The sequence below is a fragment of the Chrysemys picta genome, chromosome 6, assembly GCF_011386835.1.
Source record: "Chrysemys picta bellii isolate R12L10 chromosome 6, ASM1138683v2, whole genome shotgun sequence".
In the NCBI taxonomy this organism is placed as follows: domain Eukaryota; kingdom Metazoa; phylum Chordata; order Testudines; family Emydidae; genus Chrysemys; species Chrysemys picta.
In genome coordinates, this window is record NC_088796.1 from 90051161 (window position 1) to 90066004 (window position 14844).

Consider the following 14844-nt stretch of genomic DNA (forward strand, 5'->3'; position numbering starts at 1 on the left):
GGAATAAATGTCCTTGGCTGAGTGGGAACAGGCAGCAGGTAACACATAAAGCTGCTGTTTCTCAGAGCACAGGGGTATCCCAGAGTGCTGCCTCTTTTCACACAGGATTTGTAAACGTTGCTTCTACACAACCAAGCAGTGAGCATATGCATGCTGTTAATTTCTGTGGTCAAGAGGGATCTGATCCAGGAGAAGGATTTGTTACCAGGGAAAATGGCAGAATTAGAACTGGTCATAGGCGTGCGCACTGGGTGTGCCCAGGCACACCCTAATGCAGGGGTGGGCAAATGGCTCCACTCCCCGGCGCGGAAAACTGCGGGGTCCGCGCTCCCGGGCCAGAGTGCCCGGCCGAACGCAGCAAGCCACCGGCCCCTCCCCTGCCTTCCTCCCTCTCCTGGAGCCATACCACCGCACATGCAGCACTCTGGGGGCCGGGGCTGCGCACTCCTGCGGGGCAGCGTTTGGCTCCGTGGTGAGGCAGACATACTCCCCGCTCCCCTGGAGCCATGCCGCCACGTGTGCAGCGCTCTGGGGGCCGGGGCTGCGTGCTCCCGTGGGGCAGTGTTTGGCTCCGTGGGGAGGCTAGGAGCCTCATCTCATGATAAGGGGTCCGGGGCCAGAGTGGTTGGATAAGGGGTGGGGGCAGTCAGGGGACAGGGTGGGTTGGATAGGGGGTGGAATCCCACGGGGGGGTTAGGGGCGGGGGGTCTCTGCAGGGTCCGGGGGGGTCTCTGGAGGGAGTGGTCAGGGGACAAGGAGCTGGGGGGATTGGATGAGTCAGGAGTTCTGGGGGGGCTGTCAGGAGGCAGGGGTGTGGAGAGGGGTTGAGGGAGGCAGGGAGCGGGGGGGTTGTATGGGTTGGGAGTTCTGGGGGTCCTGTCTGGGGGTGGGGAGCAGTTGGATAGGCGTGGGAGTCCTGGGGGTCTGTCTGGGGGCAAGGGTGTCAATAAGGGTCAGGGCAGTCAGGGGACAGGTAGGGACTAGGGTCCTGGGGGAGCAGTCAGGGGACAAGGAGCAGGGAGGGTTGGGGGTTCTGAGGGGGGAAGTCAGGGGGTGGGAAGTAGGAGGGAGTGGATAGGGGCGGTGCTAGGGCGGTGCTTCCTGGGTGCACACCCTAATGAAATGGGCTGAGCACACCTATGGAACTGATGGGAGGTTACAAAAACCTTGCACCTTTAGCTAAGGTACACGTGGAAACTGGTGATTTGCAGGCTGAACTGACTGTTGCAGCAGTGACACACAATTTTGCACCGTTTCTACTGGGGAATGATTTCTTTGGCTATGTCTACACTACGGGACTAATCCGAATTTACAGAATTCGAATTTTGGAAACAGATTGTATAAAGTCGAATGTATGCGGCCACACTAAGCACATTAATTCAGCAGTGTGCATCCATGTACCGGGGCTAGCGTCAATTTCCGGAGCGCTGCACTGTGGGTAGTTATCCCATAGTTCCCACAGTCTCCCCTGCCCATTGGAATTCTGGGTTGAGATCCCAGTGCCTGATGGGGCAAAAAACATTGTCGCAGGTGGTTCTGGGTACAGCCTCACCCCTCCCTCCATGAAAGCAATGGCAGACAACCGTTTTGCACCTTTTTTCCTGGGTGAACACTGCAGACTCCATACCACGGCAAGCATGGAGCCCGCTTAGCTCAAGACAGCAGTCATGAACATTGTAAACACCTCGCGCGTTCTCGTGCAGTTTATGCTGAACCAGGACCAGAAAAACGAGGAGAGGAGGAGGCGGCGACAGCAGCGCAGCGACAAGAGGGATGAGGACATGGACATGGACACAGAATTCTCTCAAACCGCGGGCCCCGGTGCTTTGGAGATCATGTTGTTAATGGGGCAGGTTCTATCCGTGGAACACCGATTCTGGGCCCGGGAAACAAGCACAGACTGGTGGGACCGCATAGTGTTGCAGGTGTGGGACGATTCCCAGTGGCTGCGAAACTTTCGCATGCGTAACGGCACTTTCATGGAACTTTGTGACTTGCAGTCCCCTGCCCTGAAGCGCCAGAATACCAAGATGAAAGCAGCCCTCACAGTTGAGAAGTGAGTGGCGATAGACCTGTGGAAGCTTGCAACGCCAGAAAGCTACCGGTCAGTCAGGAATCAATTTGGAGTGGGCAAATCTACTGTGGGGGCTGCTGTGATGCAAGTAGCCAAAGCAATCGCTGAGCTGCTGCTACGAAAGGTAGTGACTCTGGGAAATGTGCAGGTCATAGCGGATGGCTTTGCTGCAATGGGATTCCCTAACTGTGGTGGGGCGATAGATGGAACCCATATCCCTATCTTGGCACTGGAGCACCAGGATACCCAGTACATAAACCGCAAGGGGTACTTTTCAATGGTGCTGCAAGCACTGGTGGATCACAAGGGACGTTTCACCAACATCAACGTGGGCTGGCCGGGAACGGTTCATGCTGCTTACGTCTTCAGGAACACTACTCTGTTTAAACGGCTGCAGCAAGGGACTTACTTCCCGGACCAGAAAATAACCGTTGGGAATGATGAAATGCCAATAGTTATCCTTGGGGACCCAGCCTACCCCTTTATGCCATGGCTCATGAAGCCAAACACAGGCAGCCTGGACAGGAGTCAGGAGCTGTTTAACTACAGGCTGAGCAAGTGCAGAATGGTGGTAGAATGTGCATTTGGACATTTAAAAGGTTGCTGGCGATCATTACTGACTCGGTCAGACGTCAGCCAAACCAATATCCCCATTGTTATTGCTGCTTGCTGTGTGCTCCACAATCTCTGTGAAAATAAGGGGGAGACCTTTATGGCGGGGTGGGAGGCTGAGGCAAATCGCCTAGCTGCTGATTACGCGCAGCCAGACACCAGGGCAATTAGAAGAGCACATCAGGAAGTGCTGCACATCAGAAAAGCTTTGAAAACCAGTTTCATGACTGGCCAGGCTACAGTGTGAAATTTCTGTTTGTTTCTCCTTCATGAAAACCCGCCCCCTTTATTGACTCATTTTCTGTAAGAAACCCACCCTCCCCCTTCGATCACAGCTTGCTTTCAAAGGAAATAAAGTCACTATTGTTTAAAAATCATTTATTCTTTATTGATTGATTATAAAAAGAGGGAGAGAACCCAGGTGGGGTTTGGGAGGAGGATCGGCAGGAAGGAAAAGGCCACTAAAAAAAGGTTAAAAAAATGACAGCCTTTTGCTTGGGCTCTCCCCTGGGGTGGAATGGGAGGGTGCACGGAGTTTCCCCCCCCCCACGTTCTTACATGTCTGGGTGCGGAGGCTATGGAACATGGGGAGGGGGGTTATACAGGGACCATTGTGCCAGTCTGTGATCCTGCTGCCATTCCTGAAGCTCCACCAGACGCTGGAGCATGTCTGTTTGCTCACGCAGCAGCCCCAGCATTGCATCCTGCCTCCTCTGATCTTCCTGCCGCCACCTCTCATCTCAAGCGTCTCTCCTCTCCTCACGTTGGTCCCTCCTGTCCTCACGTTCACTGGCATCTTTCCTATACTTTGAAACCGTGTCCTTCCACTCATTCAGATGAGCTCTTTCACTGCGGGTGGATTCCATGATTTCCGCGAACATCTCGTCTCGCGTCCTCTTTTTCCGATGCCTTATCTGAGATAGCCTTCGGGACGGAGGAGGGAGGCTTGAAAAATTTGCAGCTGCTGGAGGGAGGGGAAAAAGGAGAGAATTTTTTAAAAAGATACATTTTACAGAACAATGCTTATACTCTTTCACGGTAAAAAAAACACTATTCACATTACATAGCACATGTGATTTCTGTGCAAGGTCGCATTTTGCCTCTTAATATTGAGTGCCTGTGGCTTTGCTGCTAGAGATCACAGACGCAGGTCCGGGCAACAGAATTCGGCTTGCATGCGGCCATGGTAAGCCATTGTCTTTCGGCTTCTGCGCCCTCTTTTCCCACATACCAAGCAAAGCCCATTGAGTGCTGTGGTTTTCCTGTTAACCTTCAGCAGCAGAAAACAAACTAACCCCCGCCCCCATCCAATTCTCTGGATGTTCACTTTATCCCTCCCCCAACTGCGTGGCTGGTATCAGGGAAGATCCCTGATAGCCAAACGCGAAAAGCTCAGGGCCAATTCCCCCCCCCTCCCCTGCGCTTGGCTAACTGCAAGGAAGGATTTCTTTTCAGCCACAGGCAAACAGCCCAGTAGGAACGGCCACCTCTGTCCCCTTAATTAAATTCCCGTATTTCAACCAGGTTACCATGAGCGATATCACTCTCCTGAGGATTACACAGCAAGATAAAGAACGGATGTTGCTTGAATGCCAGCAAACACCAGGACCATACGCTGCCAGGCTTTGTCATGCAATGATACCAGATTACTTGCTACTAGCATGGCGTGGTCAAGTGTCCTACCATGGAGGACGGAATAAGGCTGCACTGCCCAGAAACCTTGTGGCAAGGCTTTTGGAGTACCTCCAGGAGAGCTTCATGGAGATGTCCCTGGAGGATTTCCGCTCCATCCCCAGACATGTTAACAGACTTTTCCAGTAGCTGTACTGGCTGCGAATGCATCCCAAGTCCTCAGGGCAAAGTAATCCATTAAAAAACGCTTGCTTTTAAAACAAGTTTTATATTTTAAAAGGTACACTCACCTGAGGTCCCTTCCATGGGGTCATGGTCTTGAATACTGGCTTGGGAGGGTACTTCAGTCAGGCTGAGAAAAAGATTCTGGCTGTTGGGGAAAACGGAGTGCTGTGTGCTCTCCGCAAGCTCGTCGTCCTTCTCCTCCTCCTCTTCCCCATCCGCAGAATCCTCAGGTGTGGCTGATGAGATTACCCTCCGCCTCGGAATCCATGGTCAGAGGTGGGGTAGTGGTGGCGGCCCCCCCTGGAATTGCATGCAGCTCGGCGTAGAAGCGGCATGTCCGCAGCTCTGACCCGGAGCGACCGTTTGCCTCCTTTGTTTTTTGATAGGCTTGTCTGAGCTCCTTGACTTTCACGCGGCACTGATCTGAGTCCCTATTGTGGCCTCTCTCCATCATGCCCTTGGAGATTTTTTCAAAAGTTTTGGCATTTCGTCTTTTTGAACGAAGTTCTGCTAGCACTGAATCCTCTCCCCATATAGTGATCAGATCCAGTACCTCCCGTACGGTCCATGCTGGTGCTCTTTTTCGATTATCGGCCTGCATGGTTACCTGTGCTGATGAGCTCTCTGTGGTCACCTGTGCTCTCCACGCTGGGCAAACAGGAAATAAAATTCAAAAGTTCGCGGGGCTTTTCTTGTCTACCTGGCCAGTGCATCCAAGTTCAGATTGCTGTCCAGAGTGGTCACAATGGTGCATAGTGAGATAGCTCCCGGAGGTCAATACCATCGAATTACAGCCACACTAACCTTAATTCGAAATGGCAATATCGATTTCTGCCCTACTCCGCTCATCAGGGAGGAGTACAGAAATCGATTTTAAGAGCCCTTTATTTAGAAAGAAATGGCTTCGTTGTGTGGACGGATGCAGGGTTAATTCGATTTAACGCTGCTAAAATTCAAATTAAACTCCTACTGTAGACCAGGCCTTTGATGTGGCAGAATCTGTCCCAGGGTTTGTTAGCAGCAAGAAGGAATCTTGTGCTGAAAGCTCCAGAGGGGAAGGTGGTTATGTGTTCTGCTCGGGAAATGAGAGTATCTCTTTAATTCCTCTGTAACCGTGCAAAATGCAGCTTTGGGGGAAGGAGCAGCTGAAAGCAGTTCCTGTAGCCCCAGGGCTCAAGACAAGTCTCTGCGGGAGGGGCTGAATAGAACCAGCTCCTGTCCTGTTATCTCCCTGGGGGAGGAGAATGTTCCACCTTGTAACAGGGAGGCCGTCCCAGCTGCTGACTGTCAGGAAGTTGCAGGTCAGCAGGGGACAGGTTCTGCCCTGGGGTGCACAGAGACATGTATTCCAAAGATGGAAGTTGGGGTCCTGGTGACCACTGTGGTGGGAACAGACCCCAAGGACTCTGTGGCTGGAAGCAAGCCCAACCTGAGTGAAGGGGCGGCGGGGGATTTTGCTGGCCAGTGAACGGTCTGTCATAGCTGGTAGCTGTGAGTCCACAGCTGGACCAGGGTCACTTTCCCTTTTGGGGGACACAGGAGTATCTGATCCAGAGGGGAGTCCAGAGAGGAAAGTCCAGATGGAACATGAGGGGTGACAGGAGGGTCTGCCCACCTTTTGTAGGGAGGCTTTTCCCCAGAAGGAGGGTGAAGAATCTGCATCTAAAATGCCAGACCCTTCACTTGTGGATTAGGTTGTAAGGGAAGATGGGGTCAGATTTCCTGGAGGGGAGAGTCCATCCACCTGACCTGTTGGGAACAGAGAGTGGGGTAACCGAGGGGATCTTACCGATCCAAAGCACTCCATAAAAGAATGTTATTCCTGCTACCCTTGTAAAAGATAACACTGTCTCTTCAAGGCTGGGGGAAGAAAAACTTTGCATTTGGGAAGCTTCACAAGGCTCAACCCAAAGAAATTCCAGAGGGAGGGGCCGAGGGCAGGCATGGTTGCAGTACACCCTTTCCTTGCCAAAACCTCAAACACATACCTGAATTAAGAGCCTTCTCCAGAAAGGCAGAAGAATCTGTATCTGAGCACCTACCATGGTACAAAAAGGGATTGGGAAATGCACTAAACACTGGGCAAGCCAGGCTGTGTGAATGGAATCTGTCTGTCATAAGTTGGCTGTTGACCCTGTGTCTTTTGCTACTTCATCTATGGGTCAAGACAAAAAAGTTAATACTAATGGTAAACCCTCTAAAGATGTATGACATACCTGATTTGTGGAAAAAACTTTTGTACATGCTCAGGATGGTGACAAAACAGTCCCACAAGCATGCTGCTTTTCAGCTTATACCTGTAAACAGGCTGTACGCTTGCACAGCAGCAAAAGCATAACAGGCCTATACTGCTGTGTGGAAGAGGAAACTGAGGCACACCACCTCATGGCATTGGTGGCTAAATGCCAAGACACCTACACTTTAACAGATATTGCTATCTGCATATGGTTAGCAATATTGCACCCCAACATGTTTTCAGGCACCCAGAGACCAGGAACCCAGAACCTTGCTAGGACACCTATGAATGACATCATAGGGTTTAAAGGTACTGGGAGGGTGTGTGACCAGAGACAAACAGGGATTTTACATGTACTGCCTCCGCCATGGACAGTGTCCAAGACTCTGGCAGTAAGTTCAGGAGGAGGGTGTGACGTTATTGACATAAACTGTGACCTATGGTTGCACCAGGTCTTGTACAGAGGAGGTCAAGTGGGGTGTCTATGGAAAGGTTGTAGTTTGCTGGTTATATTATGCTGTCTGTATGTGTGTATCATTTTTGTATTTGAGGTTATGAATATTGGCTATGTACTTGTATTCCAATGTGTTTGATTCTAAGGAGCCTCAGTGAAGCATTTGGTCAGCTTCTTGAGAAAGGACTGTTCTCAGTAAGTGCCCAATCAAGAAACACTTAACTGACCATGGAATTTGGGAGACGCCAATCCATATCTGAGCTTTCCTGGGAACATTCAAAGTAACATGTAAACAATGGCGTCAGCCCACAAAAAGCTGAATCATTCATGGACATGTGACTTGCCTGGTGGCTACAAACTCTATCTTGTTGCTGTGACTTTGCACAAAAGAACAGAGGGGGTTCCACCCACAAGAGAGAGAATATAGAAGGCCCTGGAAGCCTCTCCATTTGGTCTTCAGCTGGCTTAAGAGATGGCTTCTCCACCCCAAAGAAATGCCTGTAAGAAACTGGAACAAAGGACGGTAACTATGGGGGTGTCTTAGTGATTGCTGGACCCAGACTAGGAAGGAGTCCAGTCTGTGAAAGAAGCTTATTGGAACATCTCTGGGGGTGAGATTTCATCTGTAATCAGTTTCTTAAATGTATTAGGCTTAGACTTGCATGTTTTGCTTTATTTTACTTAGTAACTTACTTTGTTTTGTCTGTTATTACTTGGAACCACTTAAATCCTACGTTTTAACTTAATAAAATCACTTTTTGCTTATTAATTAACCCAGAGCAAGTAATTAATACCTGGGGGAGCAAACAGCTGTGCATATCTCTCTATCAGTGTTATAGAGGGTGGACAATTTATGACTTTACCCTGTATAAGCTTTATACAGAGTAAAATGGATTTGTTTGGGTTTTGGATCCCATTGGATCCTGTCTGGGTGCTGGAGACAAGAGCACTTCTTAAGCTGTTTTCAGCTAAGTCTGCAGCTTTGGGGCACGTAGCTCAGACCCTGGGTATGTGTTGGAGCAGACTGGCATGTCTGGCTCAACAAGGCAGGGTTCTGGAGGCCCAAACTGGCAGAGAAAATGGGCTCAGAGGTAGTCTCGGCACACCAGGTGACAGTCCCAAGGGGGTCTCTGTGATTGAACCCGTCACAGGAGGTCGGAGATGCATGCAGCCAGGAGCTCTTTTCTACCCCGGAGGAGGCTAGCAAGTCACAGCAGTCGGATGTTGGCGAAGCGCAAACAGGAGAGGAGGCCCCTGGTAAGTGGATTTTATTTTGGGAATCGCTGAGGCTAGTTGTTGGGGTCAGGAGGGTTGCAGAAAGCAGGCTTGTCTCTGTATGATGCACGTACCACCACATGCCTAGTCTGAGCAGCGGAACTCCCTCACTTCACGGGAATCTGCCTCAGAGATCTCCAGGAAACTCTCATGGAGATACTGGGCAATCCACTGCCGCAGGTTCTTTGGCAGAGCTGCTTTGTTTCTTGCCCCATTAACAGTGACTTTCCCATGCCACTGTGCTGTCAGTAGGGGGGGAACATTGCTGCACACAGGCAAGCCACATAAGGGCCAGGGCAGAAGCTGCAGTCTTGGAGAAGACCCTCCCTTGATTCCCTGATCACCCTCAGCAGTGAGATATCTTCCATAATGATCACATCCTGTGGAAAATGTGGAGACAGGAATGATTATCAGGCCCCCCCTACACTGCTGGCTCTCCCCAAGAGCCATGTGCCCAGTGTACAGCAGGGTCCAGAACACTGATTTCCCCTGCCCCTGCAGCTGCTCACCATTTTGGGGGACTTGTGCCTCATGTGTGCTTGCCTGGGATCAGCCAATTAGTGTCAGGTGTGTGAGTACTAGCTGTGCTTTAAATCACTGAATCACTGTTCTGTGTGTTGGAAAAAATACTGCTTCTGTAAAATGTTGTGTTTAAACTTCACAGAGATGACCTTGGGAGCCCAGCCTCCCTCTTTGTTATTGGCAGCTGAATGGCTACTCAGAATTAGAAAGCGGCCACGACGACCTAAGGAGGACTTTCTGTATGACTTTTTGAACTAACCTCGTTATCTCTAGACTGATTCTTGCCTGAATATTTATACCTGCCTCTGGAAATTTCCACCACATGCGTCTGACAAAGTGAGTATTCACCCATGAAAGCTTATGCTCCATACATCTGTTAGTCTATGATGTAAGCAGAGTCAGGATGAGCTCTACCCTGACATCTGGTGGTGAATTATGGCGAGTGTGGAAAAGAATTCCAGGGGCTGATCTTGTTTGCATAGGCACACCCACCCGCCTGGCATAAGACAACAGCAACTGAAAGTGGTTACTTTGGCTGGTGTGGGATCCCCAGTTTCTCTGTTATTTGGGCAGGAAGAATAAAGTTTTGTTACCCTGATTCTGTGAATCAAGGCCAGTGGAACTGTTGTATGACAGAAGGACTCACCATTAACTAAGTAGCACTCGCTTGACAAGGGGCATGGGTTACAAAACCTAGTGAATGGAGAGAGGTTGGGGGCAGGTATTTGTACCTGGTGGTGTAGGCCCCTTTTGTGAGCCTGAAACACCAATTACACCTCCTCCTCTCTCCACTGTTGAATGTCAGAGCTAACTTTGATTCCATTAGGAATCTAGTTACAGGCTGCTGAGTTGAATTCACTTTGGGCCAATAATGCACCAGCACTGGGGATCCCCTACTAAAAGAGTTAAAGTTACTAAGAGCTGAGATCACTGAGTGCTGTGTTAACTAGTGGGGGAGCCTGAAGCTATATTGCTAAGCGGCTGGCGGAGCAGCTAGCAGAGCGGAGCCTTGCGGGGACGGCTGGAGTGGCTCACGGGTCGGTGAGCGGAGTGGAGCAGCTGGTAGAGCAGAGCAGTTCGTGGGACGGCAGGAGTGGCTCACGGGACAGCTGGTGGAGTAGAGCAGCTCGTGGTGAAGGCTGCGGCGGAACTCCACGGAGAGGCAGCCGGTCGGCCTCGGATCACGTAAGGTGCCCCTTAACACCCTGCGTGCCCCCCCTTTGAACTCTGGGGCTGCACTGACCAGGGACAGAGACTTTGGGGGTTGTTAGACTTTTGGGACTTTGGTGATTCTTGGGTTGCTGGACCCAAGAGACTTTGGGGGTGTTGGACTTTTGGGACTTTGGGTGATTTTGGGGTTGCTGGTTTCAGGAACCAACGGGAAAGGACACGGCCCAATTTGCTGGGGTGAGTCTTCGCTCATGGTTTGGTCTATGAACTCTAGTTGTGGTGTTTTCCCAATTTAATGCTATGTCATTTACCTCATGTTATTAAACATTTTCTGCTACACCAAGACTGTGCTTGCAAGAGGGGAAGTATTGCCTCTTCGAGGCACCCAGGGGCATGTGTAAGATTTTCCCAGGTCACTGGGTGGGGGCTTGAGCTGGTTTTGTGTTACGCTGTTGGGAGGGGACCCCTATGTACTGAACCCAGCCCTTGCTGCTATCAACTTGGCCTGGCAGAAGGGTTACAATAAGGTGCCACAGGACTCTGTCGCTTTTTAGAGATCCAGACTAACACGGCTACCCCTCTGATACTTTCTGCATGACGTTATGATGCACTACATGGCTGAGAAACAGGAATTGAAGGAGTGGTGGGACAGCGAGAAGAGGGACTGAAAGGAGAATGCGGCAAACCAGAAAGAAGCCACGGAGCGGCTCATAAACGTTGTGGAGTGCCAAGTGGACACGCTCCAGGCGATACTAGCTCTGCAAACCAAGCAGCTCTGCTCCTGCCCTCCCCTGTAGCCACTGTTGCAAAACTCTTTCCCAGGCACCCCCCCAGACACCGCCAACACACTGTTATCAACCTCCTAGCTCCAGTCTGTACCCGCAGCATTCCACTCCTCCCCCTTCACAGGCCAGCACTGTGGACTCCCACTACCCACTGCACTCAACACCCATCCGTCAGCAGTTTGGCCCTGCTGAAGTACAGCACCCACTGCATTGTACTTCAAAGGAGAATGTTGGATATGATCCCTCGACATACACAAATCTGTAACCATCCCAGGACCCCACCTCCTCCTCGGACCTTCCCTTTCCCCCATCCCCCTCAGTGCTGATGTGGTTTTTTGTTTGACTCTCTCCTCTGGTTGTTGTTTTTTAATAAAAGAATTGTGTTGGTTTGAAAGCAATCTTTATTCTACTAATTGAAAGCAAACAGATCCCTGCAAAGCAACAGACAATTATGTTAAACCTTCACATTGCATTGTCTGCACCAAAATCACAATCACCTCCTAGCAGTACAAGCACTGCACTCCAGAGCATAGTAACAAATATTAGTGGCTTTCAGCTTCAAATTGCTGCCTCACGGCATCCCTGATCCTTATGGCCCTGCACTGCGCCCCTCTAATAGCCCTGGTCTCTGGCTGTTCAAACTCAGCCTCCAGGTGCTGAGCCTCAGCGGTCCAGCGCTGAGTGAAGCTTTCACACTTCCCTTCACAAATATTATGGAGCGTACAGCAAGCAGCTATGAGCATAGGAATATTGTCATTGGCCAGGTCCAGCTTCCCATATAGGCAGCGGGACTTTAAACAGCCAAAAGCACACTCAGCAGTCATTCAGCACTTGCTGAACTGGTCGTTGAACCGCTCCTTGCTGCTGTCAAGTTGCCTCGTGTATGGCTTCATAAGCCACGGCATTAAGGGGTAGGCATGGGTCTCCCAGGATCACAATGGGCATTTCAATTTCTCCTATGATGATCTTCTGGTCCTGGAAGAAAGTCCCTGCTTGCAGCTTCTCAAACAGGCCAATGTTCCGAAAGATGAGTGCATCATGCACCTTTCTGGACCAGCCTGCGTTAATGTCTGTGAAACGCCCATGGTGATCCACAAGCACCTGGAAAACCATTCAGAAATACCCCTTCCAATTAATGTACTTGGTGGCTAGGTGGTCTGGTGCCAGAATTGGAATATGCGTGCCATCTATCGCCCCTCTGTAGTTAGGGAAACCCATCTGTGCAAAGCCATCCACAATGTCATACACGTTGCCCAGAGTCACAGTCTCTTGGAGTAGGATGTGATTAATGGCCCTGCACACTTCCATCAACACGACTCCAGTGGTCGACTTTCCCACTCCGAACTGGTTAGCGACCAATAGGTAGTAGTCTGGAGGAGCCAGCTTCCACAGTGCAATCGCCACGTGCTTCTCCAGTGACAGGGCAGCTCTCATTCTCGTGCTGTAGGGCTCAGGCGAGCTCATCACACAGTCCCATGAATGTGGCTTTCCTCATCCGAAAGTTCTGCAGCCACTGCTCGTCATCCCAGACGTGCATCACGATGTGATCCCACCACTCAGTACTTGTTTCCTGAGCCCAAAAGCGCCGTTCCACTGTGGTCAGCACCTCCATGAATGCCACAAACAATCTCGTGTTGTAGCTAGTACATGTGGCGAGATCAGTGTTGCACTCCTCTTGCCTTTGTAGTTTAAGGAATAACTCCACTGCCACTCGTGACGTGTTGGTCAGAGTGAGCAGCATACTGGTCAACAGTTCGGGATCCATTCCTGCAGACCGAAGAGGTAGAGCGCGCAGTACACAACCATTGAAAGATGGCGCCAAATGCGGACAGAAGCACAGAGATTGCTGGGATGCGAAACAATGCATCATGGGGCATTGGGACAGGACCCAGGATGCCCTGCGACCCCCTCCATCTTACCACAAGTCTTAGCAACAAAAGAGGAAGAGATGCTCTGTGGGATAGATGCCCAGAGTGCACCGCTCCAAATACCATTGCAAGTGCCACAAGTGTGAACATGCTAGCGCGCAGGCAGCTGACAATGTGAATGTACAACAGCGGTTTCCCTTCAGAGCTCTCTGAGTGGCGCTGTAACTCCCAGTGCTGTAAATCTGCCAGTGTAGACATACTCTTAGATAGTAAGTCAGAAACAAAGATGCATTTAGCTAACTGTTTGTGTGTGTTTGTATATGACAGGAAGAGTAAACTTACCCAGTTAGATGAGTCCCGCATGAATTGCAGTCAGTAGCTCTAAGATGTGTGAACAAAGACTTTGATCATGGCAGGAGAGGCCATAACAATAAGATTGGACAAGGAATTCAGGAGCACGTAGCCTTGCCAGGCCTAGTAAAAAAAAAAAAAAAAAAAAAAAAAAGTTAGTTTATTTACTTGGTGACCCACACATGAAATTGTCTAGTTTTTGAATTATGCTCTGCAGCATTTGCTAGTATATTGCATCTGTCATTACATTATGTTCTGCACCAGGGTCTATCTTTATAAGAACATCCTGTTCATTAATGTGGTTATCCAATCCTGCCTTTCACTGATTTTTTTGTTTTGTTTTTATTCAGCCTTCCTGGAATTATTCAGTTTAAATAGATGCTTGTTCTAAATGATGTCTTGCTACTACCAGCTGCTCATGTACCACTTTATCAAAATGTACTTGGAGCCTAACATTCAGGTTCAGAATGAGTTTCTCAAGGGTTTCCCTTTCAACTTCCTTTTAAAACCCTATTTCTTCTCTGACCCTCCAAAAGGTCCATCTCCCTTATTGTCCAGTAGTCCTCCATCATTATGCCGAGGAATTTAATACAGGCCAGAATGTATGGCATTCAAAAGAATCCGCATAGTGTTGCCTATCAGAAGCTGAGTTGACTAATGAGAGCTAATGTAAACATGAACTATTGAAAGATTAGATTATTTTAGGATTTTCTTGTAACTTAGATCCAGCAGTTCCTAATGTATTTGTCCCTCGCTCAGAATTATTGTTAAACATGTCAAGGAAATGATAATCATAAAGAAGGGGATTTACCTGCAAAGGACTGTACTTGTACCTCTCTTCCTGGTACATTTGGCATTTAATTGCTCTCAGGACTTTCCAGTTCTTCAAGTTTCCTTGCACAAAGGCTCTTCTTTTGTGCTAAAGCAATAGCTCTCCTTGCAAATACTTAATCTTAAGAGAAACGTTTACTCTTTATGCTGCCAGACTCAGAGGATCAGTATTACCCAACTCCTGGTTTTGTGTGAGATTGTATTGCACTGATGACTGAATTGCCCACTGATGTCTACGCCTACTATTTTAAAAGACTTTTTTAAAAAAACAAAAATTGTTGATTTATTCAAATCAAGATTGAGTGCTAGTAACTCATACCAGGAAATTGAGATTTTTAATACAGGTCATATCCTGCACCTCCCACTGAAGCGATATTAATGAATTTGTATCATTTATAACACAAGCTATTGTCTTAGGGAGAAACTCATACATCTGCAGAGGGCCAGCACTAGACCTAGGCACCACTGAAGTACCATTTCAGGTCTGTCTTGAGAATTTAAGTCAGGGGCGGGCAAACTTTTTGGCCTGAGGGCTGCATCGGGTTTCGGAAATTGTATGGGGGGCAGGTTAGGGGCCTCCCCAAACAGCCAGGCATGGACCAGCCCCCACCACATATCTGCGCACACACACCCCGCTTCTCGTCCTCTGATGTGCCCCTCCCCCCCCCGGGACGCCTGCCCTAGCCACACACACACACGTCCCCTGACTCCCTCCCGGTGCCCCATCCAACCCCCCCTCTCCTTCCTGACTGCCCCCCCTGAACCCCTACCCCATCCAACCACCCCATCTCCCTGTCCCCTGACCGCCT

At 49.8% G+C, this 14844-nt stretch overlaps 1 long non-coding RNA gene across 1 annotated transcript; it reads right to left on the reverse strand.

Annotated features, from left to right (window-relative positions):
- Nucleotides 1-3075: 3075 nt before the first annotated feature.
- LOC135972491 (uncharacterized) lies at nt 3076-14221 on the reverse strand. The gene is made up of 3 exons (XR_010588949.1): nt 14016-14221; nt 13196-13327; nt 3076-3650 (listed from the first exon to the last, which is right to left on the reverse strand). It is a non-coding gene; the product is annotated as an uncharacterized LOC135972491 (long non-coding RNA).
- Between the last annotated feature and the right edge of the window lie 623 nt (nt 14222-14844).